Here is a 9,987-nt window from a genome sequence, read left to right on the forward strand (position 1 = left end):
AGAAACCTTGAAGACATATGATTAGGTAGAGAATTCATGAACAGGACTCAAACCGCATGGGAAATACTTCCCAGAATCAATGGCTGGGACCACTTCTTATTAAAAAGTTTCTGCATGTCAAATCAAATCTCCAGCATGGTAAAAAGAAAACCCACAAACTGGGAAAAGATTTTAGTGAACTCTATCTCAGACAAGGGACTCTTGTCTAAAACATATAAAGAATTAAAAAAACTCAGACCCCCAAAACTCAAAGATCCAATCCAAAAATGGGCATCTAGATGAATGCGCACTTCTCAGATGAAGAAATGCAAATGGAAAATAAATACATGAAAAAATGTTCATCATCATTAGTCATTAGAGAAATGGAATTTAAAACCACACTGAGCTACCATCTCCCTCCTGAAAGAATGGCCAGGATCAAGAAAACCAACAACAACAAATGCTGGAGAGGCTGTGGGGAAAAATGAACTCTCCTACACTGTTGGTGGGAGTGTAGACTGGTGCAGCCTTTGTGGAGGTCAGTCTGGAGATTTCTGAAAAAGCTGGGATTGGAAGTCCCATTTATTCCAGCTATTCCACTTCTAGGCATATTCCCAGAAGAACTGAAAGAATCATACCACAGTGATATATGTACACCTATGTTTATAGCAGCACAGTTTGTAATTGCCAGATCTTGGAAACAACCCAAGTGTCCATCAACTGAGGAATGGATAAAAAAGTTGTGGTAATTCTATACAATGGAGTATTATTCAGCTATAAAGAAGGATCACATTGAGATATTTATCAATAAATGGGCGCAGCTTGAGACCATACTCATAAGTGAAATAAATCAATCTCGCATGTATGAATACTGAATAGTTTCCCTAATGTAAGTAATGATTCAAAAATATAAACAAATATGTGGTAATCATGATTCCCCATTATGTGGCCTTGAAGCCTTATAAAGTTTTCACTTATTATTGGAAAGGCTTTATTCTGGGCTTCTTGATATGGAAATGCTTGAAGCTATAGTATATGAAGTTTTGTTCAAATATTTCAAGGAAAAAGACAGACACTATGGTAACTACTATTAAGTTGGGTTATTTGGTGGTGAACTAGTAGGTTGTTGAAACAGTCATGCTTTGTTATGTATTGTTATATTGTTATGTCCTGTTTTATATCAATCTCTGCCTTATTCATTAAAAATTATTTAGCTATTATTTATGTTTTTTTTTAATTAAGGGGAAAATTTTAAAAAAATTAGCAGGGTATATAATAGTAACTTTTTTGATTTCCTATTAACTTGTTTTGAAGTCCTGTAATGCTCCCACTATCTTGTTTTGACTGATTAGACTCTGCTCCATTCTGTATGATAGTATCAAGTTTGAGGGTATAGGCAACTACTTTAAAGGCAATAAGATTCACTAAGATGCCCGTTCTGGTTTGACTATTGTCTCCTTTGGAAGTCCTGTAATGTTTACAATGCTTAAGTTTTATTGGTCTTGTTCTCTACTGTTTTGTTCAACTTTATAATATCTAATGAGACAGACAACTCTTTTTAAGGAAACAAGAGACAACGTTGATAACCATTGTTAATAACCTTGTACTCTGTTCTACATCATGTGCTATGTCTATCCTTGGTTTGACTGACAGCTTTGTTTTGCCATATTTGACTTTATCCCCCCCCCAAAAAAAAGTAATAAGAACTAAGGAGTAATAAAACCCTAAATGTGTAAATTTTGTTGTAAAAAATAGAGGGGGAAAAAAGAGTTCTAAATGATACAACAGCAAGAGTGTTTAGGGGTGTTAAATAGCTGATCGTATTAATGTTTTTGGTTGGATCATTGAACACAACTGTTTGCAGTCTCACTGTTTGAGTGTCCACTTTGTATGCTTTGATACTGTGATTTGAGCAACTATTTCTAAGATGATAATATGTAATCTATTAACCGGTGATTTCTTACTGTTTTTTTTTTGTTGTTGTTGTTTTGTTTTGTAGTTCTGTATTACTTGTACCCTTACACTTGTTTTGTTTTGTTTTTTCTCTTTTTCCTTTTAAATAAAATTTTAAAAAAATTATAATGCCAGACAATATGGGCAATTCTTTTGAAGATAACAAGAGGCATTATGGGAGCCATCATTGATCTCCTTATATTTTTTTAGGTTATGTAGTATGCCGATGCTTTTGTTTTGATTGACTCAATCTTGTTTTGCCTCATTTGATGTTATTCTCTTCAAAATAAAAAACACAAACACATGACTAATTTTATGAAAGAATTCTATTAGAGATAGCTGGAGGCATTATGGTAACCATTGTTGATCACCTTGTATTATGTTTTTACATTATCTATTATGTCCACCCTTTTGACTTGACCTCTGTTCTGTTATGTCACATTTGGTTTTACTCTCTTCCAAAAAAGTAATAAGAGCCGTGGGAGCAATGAAACCCAAAATGTGTAATAGTCATGGTACAAAAGAGAGGAAAAGTAAGTGCTCTAAACTATATAACTGCATGTATATTTAAGTGTATAAGATAGAAAATGATATCACAGAGTTTTATTGGATCATTGAACAGAACTGTTTGCAGTATCATTGATGGAATGTCCACTTTACAAGCTTTAATTTTGTGACTTGAACCATTATTACTAAGATGACAATATGTAATCCATTAACTAGTGATTTCCTACTGTTCACTTTTTTTTCTGTAAATCTGTATAACTTGTACCCTTTTTCTGCTTTTTTTATCTTTTCCCCTTAAATAAAATTTAAAAAAAAGAAAATTCACTAAATAACTAAAATATGAAGTTTTGAAATTGAGTAGCAATTCATATAACTCATAAGTAAGCTATTACATGTTACATATTCATAAGTAACCTGTAACATGGGAAAAGGTACACTGTGAATACCCTTACCCCTAGGAACCTGGGATGGTTACTTGATTACCAATAGTCAATTTAAAAGAAAGGAAACATCATTATAGATAAAGGAGGGTATGTAGCATGATAAAGATGCAAAATTTCTAGACATTTCTGTATGAAATAGAATATACCAAGTCAGAAAGTAAAACACACCACAAAAAAATGAGACAGCCTACAGTGTTAAGTTTGACACTTTTTAATATACCTCTGTGAATACAAAGAAATCACTAAGTATAAGATTTAAACAGCATGACTTCATGATATACTTAAAACTCAGAATTTTTCAAAGAGAAACATACTCTTTCTAAGTGAATGTGAAACATTCATTTAAAACCTAATATGTTTTCCCATAAAGCAATATAAATAAACTTCAAAAGCCTGAACACAATGAAATATTTTCTCAGACACATGCAATCACAATTTTCAAAAATTAATGATTAAAAGATAACCAGAAAATTCCTCATGTACACAAGTTCTGAAGAGCAAATTCTAGATACCTAACATGCTAAAAAGTGGAAACTAGAAAATACATGAACAAAGGTAATGCAACAGACCAAAATTTTAGATATGCACTAAAACCATGTTTAATGAACCTTTTAAATCTTAAAACCTCCGACAGGAAAATAACAGCTAAAATTAAGTTACTGAAGAATCTACATTAACAAATCAGAAATATTAGTCAGCATTGTGGGCCTCGTCTCTTATCCCAGCAATAGGGAGGCTGGTGCAAGTACACAGCTTTGAATTTGAGGCCAGCCTGGGGTGTAAAGCAAATTCAAGGCCAGTCTGGAGTAGCAAGATGTTATCTCAAAATAACAAAAAGAAAGAAGACAAAAAAAGTGAAAAAAGAAAGTGGTGAAAGAAATATAAAAGTAATGTCTAAGGAACAGAGAGAAAATAATAATAATATAATATGACAGGCCCAACGTGGTCAAAAGTTAGTTCTTTGAAAAACTTTAGGAATTTATAAAATTCTTGTCACAGTGAGACAAAGAATAAGAGTAGGGTGGTAGTGTAGTGCAGTGATAGAGTCCTTGCCTCACATGAAGCCTGGAATTGATTCCCATTACCAAGAAAAAAAAAAAAGGAAGAATAAAAAAGAGGAGGGCTGGGGATTTAGATCAGAGGCATAAGGGTGAGCATGAGGTCATGAGTTTGATCCCTAGTATCAAAAAAAAAAAGGAACAAGAGATGGAAAACAAATTTTCAATACCAGTTTAAAAAATTGCACACGAAAAGTATCACAGACATTGACAAGATCATAAAACATGAACCAGCTATTAGTAATAAACTGGGTAATTTGGATAACTTGAAAAATGTACAAAAACTACAAATTACTATGCTGACAAAAATTTCTTATCCAAATGGATTATGTGAATAGAGGTACACTTATTTTTGTAAATAGTCTATAAAAGTTAAAACTTTATTTAAAAACTCTTCTGTCAAATCATTGCAACAACAAAAGTGTATATTTCTGCTTACTCCAGGGACAAAATGGAGGGAACATTTTTCAACGTATTTTATTTGGCAAAACTTCCTTAATATTAATACCTGACAAGATCATGGCAAAAATCCCTAGCCCTAAACAAAATATTCACAAACTGAGTCTACCTACATGCATCCTCAACAAGATAAATAAGATATGGTACTGTAATTTCAGTTTGCCACTTGAAAATAAATAAAAATCAACAAAATAAAAAAGATAAAACACCTTGTCATTTTAAGGACTGCAGGGAATATATCTGATAAATTATGACATCTGGGTGGAACTACTTTTGATACCATTTCAAAATAAGTTCTTCATTTTGTATTGATATATATTGTGGTTTATCTTACAATCTACAGAAACATTGTTAATTAAAAGTAGTAGTTATTTTATAAAATATAACAAAATTGATTGCTGTGTTAACAACTAACTCTGGACTTCTCAATGTGAAATCCAATCGCTAAACATGACATCATGAGGTCTCAGAAGATGTCTTCATATGGCCTGTAAGAACACAAGCAAAACAGTTTTTAGTAAAAGGTATCGGCACATGCACAGCATTATTCATAATGCACAGAGTAGCTTGAGTGTTCACAAGTGGATGAGTGGCTGCACAGTATGTGCAGGCAATGAAACATTATTTGACTTAAAGAAGGAAAGAATTTTGATTTTAAAGAAGAAAAAAACAATAAAAGCAATGACCCAGTATTTCATAACAATGTAATAGGAAATTAACAATGGTTAATATACTGTGATTTATTATCATCAGAACACTTACTCAGATTACCAGATAGATAAAAGCATGAAAAACTGATCAAACAATACATGAACAAACTGCTCTCCAGTCAAGTAAAAGAAAATAGCAATATGACTATCTTAACAACTGTAAGTGTGTTTGTGAGAGTGTGTCTATTTATTTTTTCTTTTCCCTTCCTTATTTTCTGTTTTCTCCTATCCCAGCTGTTCTTCCTTTTGAAGCAATTTCTTTCCATTTCATAATATATATTGTAGACTTAGTATCTAATTTACAATTCCAGTTTCTTATATTATGGAGATAAAATGATGTTTACACAGGTGAGTCTCACTTATTCACTTAAGAGTATAGCCTCAAATTGAACCCATTTACCTATAAAACCCTAAAGTTTATCCTTTTTTGCAACTGAGAAGTACCCACATTCCATAAAATCATCACAATATATTTGTCTATTCCTTGGTCAATAGACATTTGGGTTGTTTCCAAGATTTAGCTATTACAAATTTTGCACATATATTTCTCTGGTATGACGTTTTTCATTCTTCTTGAAAAGTACCCAGAAGGGAAATAACTGGGTTGAATGAGACCTCTAATCCTAGGCTTTAAGGAGTCTCCATACTGATTTCCACAGTGGTTGTACCACTGTGTACTCCTTACCAGAACTGAAAAAGGTTTCCATTTGCCTCAAAGCCCCACCAGCTCTTATTAGTTAATTTCTTGATGATAATCATTCTTTTGGGGGCTAGATGAAACCTCAGTGTTCTTTTAATTTGCATTTCTCAAATGAACAACAATGTTCATCAATGTTGAAAAAAAATTTTTATTTACATAAAACACCATAATGCAAAACACAGGAAAAAGATCAAACTGGAAACTATTGCCAAAATGATCCGGCCAATGGAATTGGAGTGTCCTGACAATTGTAAGAGAGAACAGAGAATATTACTATAAGTCCCACATTATTCCAGGTCTTGCTCTGTCAAGCTAAATAGTAAATTTTCTCTAATCCCTTCCTTTTATTTCCTCTGTTTTCTCCTTCTCTATCCCCATTCCTTCACCATTGTGGCTCCCCATTTCTATTCTAGCCCCATTTCTTTCTCACCCCAGTAGAAGACAATATCCTGTCTTCCTAGACTGCTGTGTTTCACTTGGCAAGACAGACCAGTGGCTTCCTCAGTCACCACATCCAGGGTCATTCGGAGATACCATGTGTCATCAGCATTGGGCAGGATGTCACCTCTCTGAGTTTCAGGCAGCTCCTGCTCATCTCACATCCACATCTCACACAGGCTTTGGGTAGAATCCAGAGACATGACACACCAGCTGCAGATGGCTAGGCTCATGAGCGGAATCACTGGACAACCATGCCTTGGGTTTTACTATGTCAAGAAAAAGCAGGAAAATATCAGATTAGTATTCTAACACAAATCATGTTAATCCAAACACCTACAATCTGGATAGTGAGCCTTCATTCTTTGGGAATGAAATAAGTTATTGAGAACCCCACTCATCTTACACACCTTTCTACACTTGAGCTTGAAGAAAGGGACAGAAAATGTAACATAACAGAACAAAACTTGCTTCTGTAGATCTGCCTTTCCTGCTTCAAGGACACCCAGGAGATATTGAGGACAGGTTTCACACAGCAGCTTCTCCACAGTGTAGAAGATATCGTGATACGGAGCAAGTAATATGCAGACATTCTGTGCCCTGCTGCCACCTTCTGGGGCAGGAACACAAGAATAATTCTTGAAACCCACAAAGTCCAATCCTCCAAAGGCTCCTGGCAAAAAGCTTAAAATGGCACCTGCAGAATGCAGCTTACAGCCTGCAATGACCTGGATCACAAAAGGGTCTGTGTACAAGGAAAACCGAAGAACAAGATGTGGAAAGGACCTAGAATTTTGATGTAAGTAAAGATAACATTAGGAATGTGTCATTCATAACACTAAATAATTATAGGACTTATAGTTATAGAAAGAAAAGCATGCATAGGGGCATTCAAGCCAGGATGGATAAACTATAAAAAAAATGTACAGTGGTTCAATGACATAGGAAAGGTGCAGGATAAGGAAAGTGTGAGCGAGACACAAGTACAGCTTTCAAAAGGGAAAAAGAGGGTCCCATCAATTGGAAAGTAAGGGGTGAATTTATAGCAGACAAACAGGCCTCAAGGTAGAATTCTTCATCAATCAGAAATGAGTGCAGAGGCAGCAAACCAAAGAGAGTGCTCTAGACAGCCATGTGCAAACAGTTCAGCAAAGATGAGAGGAGGTGAGAAGGATCAAAAAGATTGTAATCTGAATCACTGACAAATCATTAAGAAAGTCCCCAGTCATAAAGTCTAGACTCACATTCCATCTTCAAGACATTCACATGGGCTTTTGTTTCTTGAATGAATGTGAAGACATGCACCCGAAATAGCTCCACCACTTCAAATACTTCATCACTAAAGTTGCATTTAGACCAGGGCTTCAGGAATATGGCAGTGCCTGAATCACTGTCCCAGCCATGAATCTGTAAATCTCCTAACCAGCCTGAACCTTGATATTTCACCCAGGAATTGTGAGCAAAAGATGTGATTTGAATGATATGGAAAGAGATTGGTTTTTTGAAGGCTGTGGAGAAAAGAAAGATAAAATGGTGAAGAGAAAGAGAAGCAAAGCGAAAAGAGAAAGCATGTTATTAAAATGATGCAAGAAACAAACACCTGGAGTCTATAGACCCCAGAAGGCCTAAATGATTTAAGAGCCTCAGAGCCTCAGGCTCCAGCCCCAACATCCAGAATGGTGGAAGAGACCTGGAGACAGGAAAGCTCAGAGTGTTATCCCCAAATACACCTGTGTTAATGTAGCCTGTCTTTTCTAGACACCTGAACTACTGCAGGGGGCCCCCAGAGTTCCCCTTACCATCCTGAGTGTCACCAATTGGGAAGAGAATTGCAAAAAATGTCAGTTCCAGGAGCAGCATTTCACTGTAGAAAGAAGTTCTAGCTCCTCAGCTTGATTTTAATCTCTGAGTTCAGCAACTCTTTCTTGGTACTCTCTAGTCACTTCCTCTCTTACAAGTGACAAATATCTTACACATACAAATTCTGTACCAGAAAAGAAATGTGAACCTTCACTCCTGGGACTTCTATTTCACCCTTCACGTGTCCTCTGGCCTAACTTTCATACTTCCCTTTACCTCTCTGACTTCTTTCATATGACCTCAGAAATGCTGCAGTGTGATTCTAAAGATCACATCACCCACAGCCTTCAACCTTTACTTATATCATTAAAATAAACATACAATAGTTCACAGTTGCTCAACTTTCCACCTACATGAAATCTTTTGTTTATTTACCAAACTCAACCTTGCTGTCTCTCCATCCACTGTCTTGTGGCACTCTCACTTTACCTTCCCAATATCCACCCTCCACTTTCTTTGTTTCCCTTATCTGGTTTCTGAAACCTCACATTGAATGGTGCCTCTACGTATGTGTGTATGGATGTGATCATATTCATTTACATGATGGCAAAGCACTTAAAACAGTTGTGGACTCTAAAAACACAGACTTTGATCAAGAATCAAATTTGATAAATGCCATGGCACAATTTACAACAAAAACAAAAATTATTTAGCCTTATCTGTATCGATTTTTGAAGGAAAATTTGCATATGTTAGTAGAACATAGCTTTATGATGGCTCCTGATCTTTGGAACTTTGAGTAACAAATGCTCAGGAGAACTATGCGAGCTGCAGCTGATACATAAGTTCCTGTAAGGAGCAGCATCTTCCTGTAACTAGTAGAGCTTTTGCTTTGCAATAACTCATGAGCTCTGCCTATATTTATGCCTTCCCTAGCACCACATAAATCATTACTGAGCAAAGAAGAATCCAGCTGTGGTTTTACCAACTGTTGTTGGGTGTTTGCTCTAAGATATCATCTCTTGTCTTCTTTTTATATGCCATGAATATATATATTTAGAATACATTATGGGAACATTTGGACTCTAAAATAATCTTAATTTAAGAATAATTTTTAGACAGTCACTAATAAATAAAAGTATGAGTTCACAGAAAACATATTGCAGAAAACATGATAACAATTAATTCCAAGTCAAAGATGTTATCACTGACTGAGTCTACTATATCACACAAAGACTAAGCCATCTCTGTTCCAGGAAATAGATACTTCACACCTTTAATAAGCCTAGAATTCATCTGAGAGCCTCGCTGTGTAGACCAAAAAGTCATAAAAGCCATCCAAATGTTTAAATACAGAGCCGTTAACAGTCCCAGGCTGCAATACATTACAAAGCTCTCAACTATTTTAGTATGACAAACATGCAACAGCAGTGGTTTACCATTATCTCTTATTCATATGAACATAATATTTTTGGCATAGGCATTTGTACTTTGATGAAATGCCCATGGTTCAGTGTATTTCACATGCTTTTGATTCACTTTCTTAAACAAATTTTAAAACATATTGGAGTTACTTAGGAAGTGTGCAAGCTCAATTTCCTCTGACTCAGTTTCCTACACTCAAGTAACAGTGATGTGGCAGCAACAGGCAGATAGCTTCAAAGGACATAAATGACATCTGCATTGCTTGCAACACCTGCGTACATCACAGAGAGACCGGTTCTCTAGGCAAGACGCACCAGAGAGAAGAATGTACTGAGATTCAGTGCCATTTCTGGGAGACATTGGTGTTTCTCCATAAAGCCAATGTTTGCAAGTCTGAACCACAGTTTCTCACATACCAGGGGTGCATTGTGGTTATCCCCTTCTTGCTTTTAAACTTATCTCAAGGCAACAGTTCATTCAGTAGGCCATAAAGATGACACCAGCAAAGAAGCCTT

General features: G+C 35.5%; 1 long non-coding RNA gene across 1 annotated transcript; it reads right to left on the reverse strand.

The window, feature by feature from the left end:
- Positions 1 to 3,140: 3,140 nt before the first annotated feature.
- Positions 3,141 to 8,226, reverse strand: LOC100734052 (uncharacterized). Its single transcript, XR_010048797.1, has 3 exons — positions 8,047 to 8,226; positions 6,240 to 6,516; positions 3,141 to 4,887 (listed from the first exon to the last, which is right to left on the reverse strand). It is a non-coding gene; the product is annotated as an uncharacterized LOC100734052 (long non-coding RNA).
- Between the last annotated feature and the right edge of the window lie 1,761 nt (positions 8,227 to 9,987).

The sequence above is a fragment of the Cavia porcellus genome, unplaced genomic scaffold, assembly GCF_034190915.1.
Source record: "Cavia porcellus strain 051 isolate PalLab524CR breed Dunkin Hartley unplaced genomic scaffold, mCavPor4.1 scaffold_7, whole genome shotgun sequence".
Taxonomy (NCBI): Eukaryota; Metazoa; Chordata; class Mammalia; order Rodentia; family Caviidae; genus Cavia; species Cavia porcellus.